Source organism: Petromyzon marinus, chromosome 3, assembly GCF_048934315.1.
Source record: "Petromyzon marinus isolate PM22_M1 ecotype Great Lakes invasive population chromosome 3, UKy_Petmar_22M1.pri1.0, whole genome shotgun sequence".
In the NCBI taxonomy this organism is placed as follows: domain Eukaryota; kingdom Metazoa; phylum Chordata; class Hyperoartia; order Petromyzontiformes; family Petromyzontidae; genus Petromyzon; species Petromyzon marinus.
Window position 1 is genome coordinate 16,436,523 of NC_133669.1, and position 15,152 is coordinate 16,451,674.

At 40.9% G+C, this 15,152-nt stretch overlaps 1 long non-coding RNA gene across 3 annotated transcripts in view; it reads left to right on the forward strand.

The window, feature by feature from the left end:
• LOC142931300 (uncharacterized) overlaps positions 1 to 15,152 on the forward strand; it is a 43,470-nt gene that overhangs the window by 11,646 nt on the left and 16,672 nt on the right. For all 3 annotated transcript variants that reach the window (XR_012947296.1, XR_012947297.1, XR_012947294.1), the window contains exon 3: positions 6,346 to 6,463. This is a non-coding gene — a long non-coding RNA (uncharacterized LOC142931300). The remainder of the gene's footprint in view (positions 1 to 6,345; positions 6,464 to 15,152) is intronic.

Genomic DNA, 15,152 nt, shown 5'->3' on the forward strand with positions numbered 1-15,152 from the left:
ACGTCACGTGCGTTACACACTGACATTCTTGGGTAAATATAGTAGTAAATACGATTTGGGGGATAGAGGTTATGATAAGCCATGACATCACAACTCTATCCGGGGTCAGCCTTAGTGCCTGGGATCAGCATCTGTGCCCTCAAGTGCCAACTGGACCTGGACCTATTTACTACTATATTTACCCAAGAATGTCAGTGTGTAACGCGCGTGACGTCACTCCACGTCGACCACCCCCCCCTCATTAATAATCATAAACAGTTTACGTTCTCCGCATGGACCCGCCCCTTATTAATAATCATGAGCAGGTGACGTCACTCCACATCGAACAGACCCCCTAATTAATAATGTGGTGGTACCTGCTATGATTACAGCAGTGCATACCGACTGTGGTGGTACCTGCTATCACTACAGTAGTACATGCTGACTCTATAGCAGTATTTATCGACTCTATAGCACAAAGTACTCGCCTGATAGAGGCGTGGTGAGGCCTAGTCCCGTGCAGAGCCTCCGGCCTCGCCTAGATTGTCCAGCCGACCGAGGTGGCACCTTGGCAGGCTGGGGCTGGGCTGCTACCCCTGACCCCCCTCCCCAGCCACGATCTCCCTGGCCGCTCTGCAGTACTATCTACGGCCTATAGTGGTCGCATCTACCGACTGTAAAGTAGTAATAACTGCAACGCATCAGGGTGGGGGGGACATCACAATGAAGATTTAACGTCAGCGTTTAGTGTATTTTTATAGCATTTTTAACGCGAAAGAAAATGTCCCCCTCCCACCGAAGGCGTGCGACTTGGCATGGGCCGCCCCCCCCACTAAAGGTGCATGAGTTGGTATGGCCGCGCACGCGTCATAAATAAATAAATAAGTGGCCAGCGCACAAAAATCGCAATAAATCGCTAATTTTAAGTTGGCGGATGTGAAAAACGTCGGGGCTTACGGCGTGGTACCTGGCTATTTTTATTTTACGTAAACCCCACCGTTGGAGAGTGAAATCGTTCGCAAGTGCGCGAACACAACCTAGCCACACACAAACCCACATACAGACAATTTTGCACTTTTATATATATAGATAGATGACAGGCCTGCTTTAAAAGCAATTGAATCGGTCTTGGCTACAGCACCGGGCTGACAAGGGTCCACCCGACTTAGAGCTGATTATGGAAGTGATAACTGAAAGTGTGACCTTAAGAGCCTTTTGTAATTAACTCGTTTACCCAAGAATCCTGTCAAGTGCGCTGTTGTGGTTCTGCGAGGCTCAGGAATTCGCGTTTGAACCTCTTTTTGTTAATCCTAAACGTGCCCCGTTTTTGCCGCATGAGGCATCTTCCCTTTGGAGCCCTAAGAATCGTAAAAAAACCACGTGACCTTCAGTGTGCACCTGCTGTGTGCACATGTGCGTACAGTTTTGCAATGGACAGTAGTGTCATGGTCGAGTACCGTTGTGATATTTCTGGGAACAGATGGGGCAGCAATGTAAAAAAAAACAACATTCGTTCAGAGCATATTTTACAATTATCTTTAGAAGGGGATTTCGAGGGAAACTTTAGCAAAAGCAAATGATTGTAAGCTTTTAGATATTGTCATATGTGTATGCAGTGTATACTGTAGTATGATTTCTCGTGATTAGTTGAAGTGATTTTAGTGTAGGCCAGTATATTTATACAAATATATTGGGAGTTATATATAAACTATAAAATTTTCGAGGCTCCTTTTAATATAATATTTGTCTTCCCATACGTGAAATTTCAAGATTGTTAAAATTTACTTTAAAAACTCACAATTTACAAGCATGTCCAATGATTATGGTTCTGAAATGATTTTAAAATAATTAAAGCATGTTATCTTATTTAGTTATGGTTCTATTGTAGGCTTTGTCAAACGAATACATCTTCGAGTATGGTTTTAAAGTGGTTGTATCCTATTCTTAGTTTTTTCGGTAAAGTCACGTTGAAGAGAAACAACAAAATAACAAAATATATATAAAACAATAAAAAATTCTCACGACGTTTCGACCATAACTCAAACGGTCATCATCAGGTGTGTCACGAAACGTCGTGAGAATTTTTTATTGTTTTATATATATTTTGTTATTTTGTTGTTTCTCTTCAACGTGACTTTACCGAAAAAACTAAGAATATGAATTACTGCAGTCACGAAAAGCTTTAAATCAAAATTTGGTTGTATCCTATTTATAATTTCATCTGCATATTGTAGTTTTTATGTCAGACAAATGCGATTTTAGCACACGAGTGTAAAAGTGTTGACAGTCACCTATGCACAGAGAATTATCTTGACACAATTGTTTTAAAATGTGGAGTTTTATTTCAAGCACAAATCTCATGGCTTTAAGTTTCTCAAATTGAAATGCTTACAAAGCTGGAGCTGCATAACTTGGATTTGAGCAAGCATTTTGAATCGGTTTAGGGAAGTTTAAAAATAGCATTGAACAATGGATAATTTCCATCCTATCATTTCACTTCCGGAGGCGAACAGTAGCAGTTTCGTTTTTTTGTTGTTGCAGTCATTGTGTCAATAACTGTGAAACGTTCCATTTTCTGAACTCACCCAATCCACCTTGGAAAAGTGGCGCTAAATAGTTCACATACTCTTTATCAACTCCCGGTTCACTGGGCAAACCATCGCGCAAAAACCCACCGGGCACACTAAAGCTTCAGACTAAAAAAGCAAATTCAATGCAAAGTCAGATAATACCAACACACACTTATTCACCAAGTCTATTATCCTTAAGATTATTTCAGGCGTCCCTGACGGATTTTGGATTGCACAGTGCGCTGCCACGTTTGTGGGGGAAAGGGAGGAGACTGTCACATGACCACTCAGACCCATGGGGCCACCCTTGGCGGAATATTTGCTTTGTTTGTCATCTGAGGCACAACCAAGGAAAAACAAATCGCTCTTATCTGCTTGATATGTACCTTGTTGTGTATCCCGAACTGTCTGACACTATCCATAAGAGGAAATACTGTATCATCACAGTAAGGCATGCTGTCGTGATTTCTCTAAAACAAGAAATATATATTTTTTTATTTTACTAGGTTGAGGTCCACTGAGCTCTATAAGCTATTTTTCAGAAGTAACCTGGTCACAAATGATAGCTCAACGAAGCGGCTTATGTGGAAATGTATTGTGGCCAAATACTAAAAAACACATGTTTCAAAATGTGGGTGGGGAACCGGAGGACTCGGACACAGGGAGAATATGCAAACTCAAAATATACAGGCATCAAGGTTGGGATCGAACCCACGACCTCATGCATACCAGGCGAGGTATTTAATCTTTCGCCACCATCTCGGTACTGTCATTCCCGTAGATTTTAATACAATGTCACCGATTTGGTGTTGCTAGAGGCCACCCCGATAGGGACATCAAATGCATATTTAACGCTTTTCGACATATTTTCTTTGGTTCTTTCGGTAAAGTCACGTAGATAGAAAAAAAGTTAATAAAAATTAAATAAAACAACAAAACCACTAATGTAGACTGCAGTCTGGTTCTTAATTGGAGTGAGTGTACTGGCAGTCTATAATGTAGACTGTAGCCTGGTTATTAAGTTTTGTGAGTGTACTGGCAGTCTTTAATGTAGACTTATTCTTGGTTCTTTCAGTAATTTAAATATAATAAAAATGTATAAATGTAAAAAAAACCACGACATTTCGATCGCAACACAAGCGGTCGTCATCAGGAAAAAAAAACAACAGAGCTTGAAATCACTAATGCATTTGCTCGTTCTCTCCGTCCGTCTGTCTCTCTCTCTCTGTCCTCGGGTGCATCCACACATGATTGAGTAGTCGCACAGCCAGATCGCTCTTGACATCACGCAACTTCATCACCGCCTGCTTGCACGTGGACACTTATACAGTAGACTCTCGATTATCTGCGTGCTGTTTATCAGATTTGTGGATTAACCGCGCGCCTCAGATTTTGACAAATTAGCCATTCGTGGATTTTCCATTAAGCCCCAATTAATAATCTAAAAACAGGTTATACAATGTTATTCTTGGAAATGTTTATTACAAGTCACGTGCTTAAACCAAACAAATATGTGCTCAGGTTAATCCGAAATTCATGTGATCGCCCCTACAGTACAGTAGTTGCATATGTTTACAATAGTGGGTGGGTGGAGTTTTTGTTGATTTTTATTGCCGTGGCTCTGCTGTCCACTTGCTGGGCGGACTGTTCTACGTGGGAGCAGGAAAGTGTTAGCACTGAGCAAATGCATCGATCGGTCGAATCATTTCAACAAATTTTTGTTTTCTTCATTAGCAAACTAAATTTTATTAACTTAAACATAATGTTCCTTGGTTCTTTCGGTAAAGTCACGTAGAATGAGAATAAAATAATAGATTGATAAAATAAAATAACACAATAATATTCTCACGACGAGACTGTCTGGAGGACAGCGCTGTCCTCCAGACAGTCTCATCCCTTCACCTGATGAAGGCCGCTTGTGTTGTGGCCGAAACGTCGTGAGAATTTTATTGTGTTATTTTATTTTATCAATTTATTATTTTATTCTCATTCTACGTGACTTTACCGAAAGAACCAAAGAAGATGAATCCTTGCAGTCACGAAAGCTTTAAATCGAAATTTAAACATAATGCATACCTATAGTAGTGACTTTTGGCATAGAGATCCGCAAAAAAGGGATATTTTTTTGGATTATCCGCGATTTTGAATTATCCGCGGCCGTCCTGCCCGCCATGAGCACGGATAATGGAGAGTGTAATGTATTTGCAGAGACGTCCACACACAAGCGATTTAGCTGCATGCAACCAAGGTTTTCTGCAACATATCGCTTGGGTGTAGACGCGCCATTAGATGGGTTGCGGTGGAGGGGGGCAGTCACGGTTAGGCGCGTAGATATGATCGTACGTAAGTAAGAGTTTTAAATATATATAAAGTTGCGTTGTTGTTAAGGACTTACCCCAATCTAGCAAAGGGGTTGGCAAAAAATGGTTATGTGACTCGCTCGTCGTCGTCGTTAATTACATGTATCTTCTAAGTTGTAAAACGTCGCACCCCATAGCTGATGATGCCACACGTCCCTAGGCATTGTTTAAAGTGAATTGATTGATTATAAACAACAGTGACGTAATCTCATTAGGTGTGCCCGTAATCCCGTGTTTAATTAACTCGTGATTTTTTAAATATACATGCTATTGAGGTCCCGCACCTCCGATTGGCACGGTTGGTGGCGTACGGTGCGAAAAAAGTTCAACATGTACATACAAGCACCCCTGGGACCCGACCTGCCTTGCCTTCACTCACTGCCTGGTCCCTGCACCTCCGTGGGCGAGAGAATCCTTGATAGAGAAAGTGATGGGCTCATGTCACTCATCATTATCATTGGGCATGCTCTATCCCCTGATGGATGAAGTCCAAAATGACGTCTCTGATTTGTGTGTGTTGCCTGATCCAGGAGTTCCTCTCTGTCTGCCTCTCAGTTTAATACAAAGCATGCATCTCTCCATGCTCCTTTTTTTCCTGTATCGTGCTTTATCCGCTGCTGCACAAAGATTAAAATAATGTATTCCACTTGCGTGTGTTCTCTAACTCATGGATTTCTCTTTCTGCTCTCCCAGTGTAATAACAAGCATTCATCTTTGCATGTTTTTGTTATCTTCATCACGAAGATCAAAACGACGTCTGTCTTGCATGCGTTTTTCCGTCCACTTGTTCCTCCTTGCCCTCAAATGCAATTCTAATCACCTCTCCATGCTTGTTTGAACCCTTTCCATTTGTTGTTCATGTGTGTGTGTGTTGCTAATCCATATGTCATCGCAGGTCATATGCATTAATTAAATTAATGCTTCCAGACAGAGGTGCAATCCCATTTTCTTTCTCGTACAATACAATTTGATGTTCACCTTCTTCTTTTCTTGACAAGGCTGTGTTGTATTTTCTGGCAATGATACATGCATGGAGCAGAGAGAAATGATTACATTTCTTAAAGCTACATGTGTATTACTGGTTGACATTCACCATTGCAGCATTGTTTTCTTAACGTTGAATCCTGGATTATATTGAGTAATGTGATATACTAGGTAAACTAAATAGACGGTGGAAAAAACATCCTGAAATTATAATCCTCGCACCGGTGTCCAGCAACTTCCATGACTGAAGTAAACACGGAGAGAGTTGGTGAACCCATTTGTCATGGTTGATGCATCGCACAGTGCGAGTTGACTGACATTCTTGAAATTAAGCAGCATTGTTGCTGCAGGTTGTGTTATGCTCGTTTCCAAAAAGAAACGAGAAAGTCAAACTGCCTTGAGCTTCCAGTACCGCAAATCTGACAAAAGGCCTTCCTCTCTCATTGTCACAGGTAATGAATCGTGGGTTCGCCATTTTGAACCTGAGACAAAGCGTCAATGGAGTGGCGTCTTAAAGGATCTCCAGCCAAGAAGGGACTCGAGGCACAACCTTCTGCTGCAAAAGTCATGGTAACTGTCCAAAGGGGGGGAGTGTGTCAAAATCTGAATATTTATTTAGACTGGGTGAATCCGATGAGCTCTGGACCTCTTTTTCACAGATGGCCAGTATGGGCGGGTTAGCAATTCGTTGACTCACTACCCAAGGGCATAAACCATATTCTTAGAGTATTTATATAGAGACGTATATGCGATTGAAGAGGATAACTTGCTCCAAACCAACAAAGCAGATATAATTTTCTGTGACAAGGCCAGATATCATGTGAGCCTGAAACAAGTACAGGCCTTGCATGCAGCCTTTATCTGGCGAGTTTGGACTTCCATCCTTTTGATCCTATCATGGATGGCCTTCATGGACTAAATGTTGATTATGATCCTGTGTAACAAAAGAATGCGCTTTTCGCATGTTTGAATGATGCCCATTAATATGTTTGACTGTTGCTGTATACAATGTTTTTTTTATGTGGGTAAAAGTGTACAGAAAAGGATGTGACCGGAAAAATGATGATCCCACATTTCATGAAACAAAATGAATGTCTGTACACAAAATAACATAAAAAAAATTCTAGGAAAAATCTATTTGGGGCATTTCAGGTTAGCCCTTGTTATGCCTAAACATTGTTGTGGTTGCTTAGGGTTGTGTTAACATTGAAATATAGTTATACATTGAGTACCGAACAGCTTTATAAGAAAAACAATTATGTTGCTCATTGTTGTATTTCTAACCATTAAAACATGTTGATGGTTTAAACATGATTTCTGCCTATGCATGTTAGGTGCTTGCTTGTCAGTGTCGTTAAAACAAACACCTCCAGCAACATTGGATACTTTTTTTAAACGCAACAGCAAAGTTTAACACAACAAGCACCGGACTGTAAACGCGAACCAAAAGCAAGTACATGCTTTGGCTCGTGTTAAAACAGTGACGTCTGATTCCTAAATTAGCTTCCAAAATGCAAGTCAAGTTACACTCTTACCACATCTGGCCCAAAGCCACCAACGAGCCTTCGAAGTATTGGAATTTCCTTCACAAGCTGCACTTCACCCTAAAACACTGCCACAAAGTCAATTCCAGGGACTTGTAAAGAAAATAAATCAAGCTATATATGTTTCAAAAATAGTTATTGCAATAAAACCTAGAGGCACAGAAATAAGGAACAAATTATGCTGGACAGTGTTCTGCCATTACAGCTATGAAAGTATCTTATGCTAGCTCAATGTCTTTTTAACGACAGAACGCCTCATTGTGCTATTTAAGCTATTTCAACTGGTGTTTATAGCTTGAAGGGGCAAAATGGAATAGTTTTTTCAGAGATACGCGAACAAAAAATATGAAGACAGACCTGCGTTTTCAAAAATGGGGAAAAAAATACGATTTTAGATACAAATATTAAGGTATACCAATAACCATCTCGGATATTAGGCAGGGAACGATGAAGCCCCCCCCCCCTCAAATATTACTTTACCACACTGAATCAGTGCAGGTTGGTGAAGCAGTAGCCCCTGGACTGGTCCAGATATTACTCATCACTGATGTTAGCCGTGGCCGGAAATCGAGCTCAGACTACCAGATTCGTTGTGCAGTGTGCTAACCATTGCACCACCATTCCACCTCCTTTAAAACTATTAACAATTACAATTAATAGTGGTATGTATGTTTAGTCTTGATGCGCATATAGTGTTTTTTTCTGGGTTCTTTCGGTAAAGTCACGTAGAATGGAGATAAAATAATAAAAACAGAATAAAATTCTCACGACGTTTCGGCCACAACACAAGTAGCCTTCCTCAGGTGAAGAAACAGGACTGTCCGGAAGACATCTCCATTCTACGTGACTTTACCGAAAGAACCCAGAAGATGAATCCCTGCAGTCACGAAAGCTTTAAATCGAAATTTAACGCATATAGTGGTCAGTGGGACAGAGGATATCATGTATGATTTTACATGTTTTGTATTCATGGAAACCGAAGAGAGGAGGGATATCATCAGCGAGTCAGTTTATCTCGGGTTAGGGCCCATTGAGCTAAGAAGCTCTTTGTCAATGGCGGCCCAGCATAATAACATCCTTTGTTTATCATAACATCCTGTGTTTTATAAATCCAGTGTGCATTTTTTTTTACAAACTAGCAGTGGTTTTTTTTACCAGTTATAGCAATATTGTGAAAGCAAAAAGAAACATGGAATCTTAAGTTCATTTGCTGTCTGTTTGGGTGACACTGTAGCTGGAGCACTTAACTGAAATCAGGTTGCAAGGTCAAATCCCAGTCAAAAGTTTTGATTGTGCCAATTCATTTTGTAGCAGGGTCAATAAGAAGAGTGTCGCTTTGTGGGTTTGTCAAGTGTGGTTGTCCTTTAGAGAGATATTGGCCACTGCCTTGTGTATTTATACACTGGATCCTCTTGCTCAGAATCACCGATGTGGCTTGGTGACTCGAAGATTAGAATGATGGGCTGGCAACGCTGAGAGGCTCTGGGTTTGAATTAAGACAGTCGCTGCTGATTTAAACCGGTTTCTCAAGTGCAGTTGGGTGATTTCAGCCCAGTTACCAATGACTGCTTAAAACAAATTGAGACATTAAATTTGAATTTCGATTTAAAGCTTTCGTGACTGCAAGGATTCATCTTCTTTGTTTCTTTCGGTAAAGTCACGTAGAATGAGAATAAAATAATAAATTGATCAAATAAAATAACACAATAATATTCTCACGACGTTTCGGCCACAACACAAGCGGCCTTCGTCAGGTGAAGGCCGCTTGTGAAAATATTGTGTTATTTTATTTTATCAATTTATTATTTTATTCTCATTCTACGTGACTTTACCGAAAGAACCAAAGAAGACATGAAATTTGGTTTTGTACTTAATGTGGCTAAATTCAAGCTCCGATAATTTAAAAGTACTGCTTTTTTAATGTCATGCAGCAAACGTTGCTCTCATCTGGCAGGGAAAGTGATGCCACTAATGTGTGGACCAGCGGTCACTTGAATGGATCTCTGAGGTCTCTGTGATATCCGCTTTTGTGGGCCGTTCTCTAATGCAGAGGGTTGTTCTGCTTTGCAATAGTTCTAAATAGACGCTTCATCTCATGATTCCGATAGCAGACTAAGAATAAAACTAGCAGGAACTTGAAAAACGTATGCTTTAAAAGGATGGTGAATATGTACAGAGACTGATTATTTAATACGGAAAGATTGATTTTTATATATATGCCGACCAGAAGTTACAATTATTCACGAGAGAATGTCAATTAAAATACATTTTATCGATAAAAGTATAAACAAGAACAAAACATGAACAGGTCCCTGCAGGGTGGGCTGGTAGGAACATTGGAATTTTGTATTCGGCTGTGGGCTGTGTGTAAATTTGCCACATCCCCAAAAGCGAAGTTCGCAAATGAGATCATGTGACTTCCAAATGTTGGGTGCAATAAGACATCAAGTCTCTGCGCTGTCTATTGCTGATTTTACACCCAACAGCACGAGATTTCACTTCGTTAAAGTATTGAAAGGGGACGGACGGACGGACACATTAATCTATTGCAGGCTGGTACACTCAGTTTAAAACTTCGTTTTTTTTACAAGGAGTCATGTTTGCATTGACCACAATACCTGCGGTTGGAATGCAAACAAAAAACATAACTCTGATAATGTATGCACTGTCCTTGAAATTGATTGGTCCACACCCGAGACAGCTTTCCTTAGAGCCTAGTCTCACATGATGTTGGACCAGATGACGCCAAAAGGCGCACAACTGAAAGACAATGCACTCTCAGAGTATGAGAGCTCGGGGTAAGCATGTACACCATTGGAACCTCCTTTGCCAGTAGCAAAATATGATAATTGGTTTTTAACCCTTTTATCTGGTAACAAAAATGACACATTTTTTTAGAAGGAGTCATGTTTGCATTGACCACAATACCTGCGGTTGGAATGCAAACAAAAAACATAACTGATAATGTATGCACTGTCCTTGAAATTGATTGGTCCACACCTGAGACAGCTAGAAAAATAATGATAGAAACATAATACAAAATCACGACGTTTCGATCGCAACACAAGCAATTGTCTTCAGGTGAAAAAATACAGCAGGCGGACAGCTGAGGCAGGAGAAATATAGCGGGAGAGCTGCTGCAGCAAGAGGTTATATAGGTTTGAGATGGGTGCAACCCAAGGGTAAGTGGGCAGGGCTAGAGATGGAATTTGCATGTAAATGTAAGATCGGAGAGCCTGATTTACCTCACGACTACGGTGCTGAAGAGGCGGCCAGTGTATTGCTAGAGATTAGCATGTCAATCTGTAATTTCCATGTAAATGAGATAAGACGGACACGATTTGAGCTTGACGATAGAACTTAACCTTCTGAGACAATCAGAGATAGCTCGGGTGTGAAGAATTTCAAGCATAGGTCATTGCTTCACAGCATCACGGTAATTGTGTACAGTAGTAGTAAAGTGTGTGTATTTGTGTGACGCGCCATGTGCTCTGTACGCTTAGAAATGATGCAAAGCATCTAGGGCAGCACACAGCACATCTAAACGTGCAACACAGGACATGGGTCACCGGGAAAAATGGGGATCCCATTGTCCAGTGAAGAGAGCTTCCCTGCTGTGTACATTATACCAGAGAGTAACCGTTGATATATGCATACTAGAAGTGTCCCGCATTGGTTATGGTGCATTTTTCACTCTATCAGAATACATGGTGGAGTAACTTAATAATATTACTTACTCGAGGACAGCCCATCCTACGGATAGGGTGTCTTTTCCCCTTTGGCTTCACCCCTGTACCTTGTCAGCCCTTTTCCCTTGTTGGGCCCTTCCCCCTCTCCTCCTTGGCACTGCCGACTGCTCTCTTGGCCTGACCCTTCCCTCTTCGCCTCCCTCCACTCGGATCCGAAGATGCCTCCGTTGTAGCCAGCAATCAAATGCAAGTCGCTGGGTTCCTAACGCAGTGCACAAGCCAATGTGCAACGGCTCTACCGGTAGTAGTTCTATCATAAGCTTACTAAGATGTGAGTATGTATGTTGAACTTCAATGAAAACACATGTTTCAATTAACATTACACAGTTTATTGAATGACCTCATTTTAACCTATAAACTTAGAAACTTGGAAGTTACTGTGCACCTTTAATGCTTCTTTATTGGGATTACACACAGCAATCATTGTCTGCTACTGGCAGACTAATGTCCGTTTCCAGGCCAGGTGTTGTTACCTGCCCACGGACAGCTGCCACTAAGGGTCCTCATTCAAATGTTTAAGATTATATCTGATGTAAAGTCGTCTAAGATGCCCCATGGTATTGGGTGCAATAAAAAAAACAAAGTAATACGATTATGATTATAGTTAGGTGTGAGTTTATGTACTGTATATTCAACAAAAGGCTCTTGGTGGCTCATGAAAAAATAAAGGGTTGGAAACTCGGTGCTGGGCCCTTTCCCCAAACACGCAGACATGAGACGGATTGCAGCATTATAAGAGCAGGAGAGACGGTGCCATGCCGGTGTGGGGATCGGGCCTTCATCCAAAAGTGGGTGAAGTCTCTGTCCCAAACAGATATTGAACTCTCACCCCTCTGATATAAAATATTAAACGGAATAGCTTGTCCAGGTACCTGATCAAGACAGAGCAATTTATTGTCAATGATCTCGCGTGTACAGAAAAAACATGTGCATTCTTTAGATTTGCTATTTAATTTGTGCCGAACGGAGCTAGGTTTGATTGGCACAAGTATGTCCGAACACATTCACTTTTTTTCATATTAAATTTTGATTTTGAAGTGAGAGGCATGCAAGTGAGTTAATTGTGAAAAGTCGGAGTGCCTTGCGGCTGCTAAAAATCCACTTAAAGGTAGGTATACATACATATATAATTGTATATACAGTAGACTTAATTATCCGTGTGTGGTTTATCCGATTTGTGGATTAACCGAGCGCCTCAGATTTGGACGTAAATTAACTCATGGATTTTCCCTTAAGCCCCAATTAATAATCTAAAAACAGATATACATTGTTATTCTTGTAAATGTTTATTGCAAGTCACGTGCTTTACCCGAACATATATATGCTCCAGTTAATCTGAAATCCACGTGATCGCCGCTGCAGTACAGTAGTTGCATATTTTTACAACAGTCTGGATGGCTCTGCTATCCACTGAGTAAGCGGACTTTTCTGCGGGAGAGCAGGAAAGTGTTATCACCGAGCACCCGCGTCAATCGATTGATTCTTTACTACAAATGTTTGTTTTGTTTATTAACAAACTCACTTTTCTTAACTTAAACATAATTTATACCTATATTAGTGTTGGCATAGAGGTCCGCGGTATGGATATTTTTGGATGATCCGGGAATTTGAATTATCCGTGGCCATCCTCCCCATCATTAGTACGGATAATCGAGAGTACTGTATATATAACATACTAACCGGTTGGATGCCTATAATTATCAGCTGTGATGTGGTCGGGGATATGGCAGGGAGAGTAATCCAAATAAGCGTGACACGTGCATCGCGTAAGGCAGTTGGCATAACATATCTGTCGGTAGCGTTGGCCCCAAGTGTTGTCTGTAGCGGTCTGCTGCATCACATGATAAGCATGGCGCATTGCACTTCCAGGGAGCAGAGGTCCTTTTGTCCTCGCTGTACTTTTGTTTGTTTCACTCCTGCGTCTTCTTGGGGTAGATGAGAGGAGCAATTGTGTGACCCAGATTGAGTCTCAGGATCCTTGGCATCACACCAGCAAGCATGAGTGGTCTTCTTCGTCAGAAATGCTCAAACCGGAGAAAGAAGTTTGCCCTTCAGCTCATGGAGATGTGTGGTAGATGACAGAAGGTAGAAGTTCCAGGAGTTTGATGTAAACAATGGAGTTTGATGTAAACAATGTAAACAACCCTGCTGTGTGACATTGTGGTTTCTAGTTTTTAACGTTCTTTTTGTGTTTTTATTTTTTTTTACTTTATGTAAATAAACCAAACAAAAATGTATTATTTTACCAAGCAAGGCCCACCTAGCTATATAGCTCTTTTTCAGAATCGACCCAGCCACAAAGGATATATCAACGAAGTGGCTTGTCATGTGGAAATGTATAGCAACGTTCTAAACGCACGTTTCTCCATGTGGAGGGAAAAACCGAAGGACTCGGAGGCAAATCCACGCGACCACAGGGAGAACATGCAGATTCCAAATATACAGGTGTCATGGAACCCATGACCTCCTGTATACCAGGCGAGGTAGTAAATATCTCACCACGATGATATCTCACCACGATGGCGTCCTTTTCAGATGACGGTACTTTGGAGAGATAAGACCAACATTCCCTGTAGCTTGGTGGCATGGTCAACATTTCAGAATCCGAATCAGAATCTTTATTTAGACTGGAAGATTCCGATGAGCTATGAAGTTCCTTTTCACAGATGTCAAGTAGTGCAAAGTAAAGGAGGGCTAAGTAATGCTGCAATCTTATTTTAGTTTGTGAATTTGGCATGAGGACAGCATGGGGATTGTGCGAGTGTTTCCCGGTGCCATCGATTTGTTGTGGAGATTTTTTTTGACGCCGAATCGGAAGCCTTGGTGCAAGTGCTTTCGTTATAGAGCACACTTGAGCTACTTTTCCATCTGCTGACTCTCCCGAGTCATGCTATTCATATCCCTTTGCGTGTGGTGGGTTTTCTCCCATGGACGCTGCCGCTGGGTTCTACTACGCATCAACACTGCCGCCCCCCCCCCCCCCCCCCACACTTACCTCTGAATTACGGCTGGTTGGAATATCATAAGACCTGTGGTTAGATTGCGTTTACCTGATGAGATAGATGGCCATAATTTGTTACAACTTTTCTGATGTTTGCTTTTGGAAATGTGTAAAAAGCAGGTATATGCAAATAATTTGATTTATTATGTGTGTTTGATATTTCTGTGTCATGTCCATCTGTTTAAATTTTGACTGGTGTATCATTGCCGTTCCAATTTTGCCAATGTGTATATTTGAAGACATTTAGTGGCATTTGTCAGTAAAACAGGAAGAAAAACAATCCCTTAATATAAAAATACCTTCTCCATCCTGGGAATTATAACAAGCTACTATCGTGACTTAAAAGCTTTTTTATTCTTGGTTCTTTCGGTAAAGTCACGTAGAAGGGAAACAATAAAATAATAAAAATATAAAACAATATTAAACAATATTTGTATTATTTTATTGTTTCCCTTCTACGTGACTTTACCGAAAGAACCAAGAATACGAATCCCTGCAGTCACGAAAGCTTTAAATCGAAATTTAAAAGCTTTTGTTACTGCAGGACTTAATATTCTTTGGGTCTTTCAGTAAAGTCACGTAGATAGGTAAAAATGTATTGTTTATTTTATTTTATTTATTTGAACCTATCTACGTGACTTTACCGAAAGACCCAAAGAATAAGCTGCCATCGTATTTGAAAAAAATAATCATTAGAAACGTGTTGTAATACATTACCATGATTAAACACAGAATCATAACCGTGCCCTGGCTTATAAACACATAACTCGCAGAGACAGTGACTCTGTGCAGCTTTTTCCTTGCTGCAAAAAAACAACCCCCGCCACAGAGCAGGCCTAGGATTAGGCCATGAATTCTCTGCTTGTTTTTCTGGCTCCCCATTGTCATAACCAAAACAAGAGACATCTCGCCGAACATGCCGATGTTGGCTGCAGTTTATTACGACACGTGTACGTTCTCGTGCC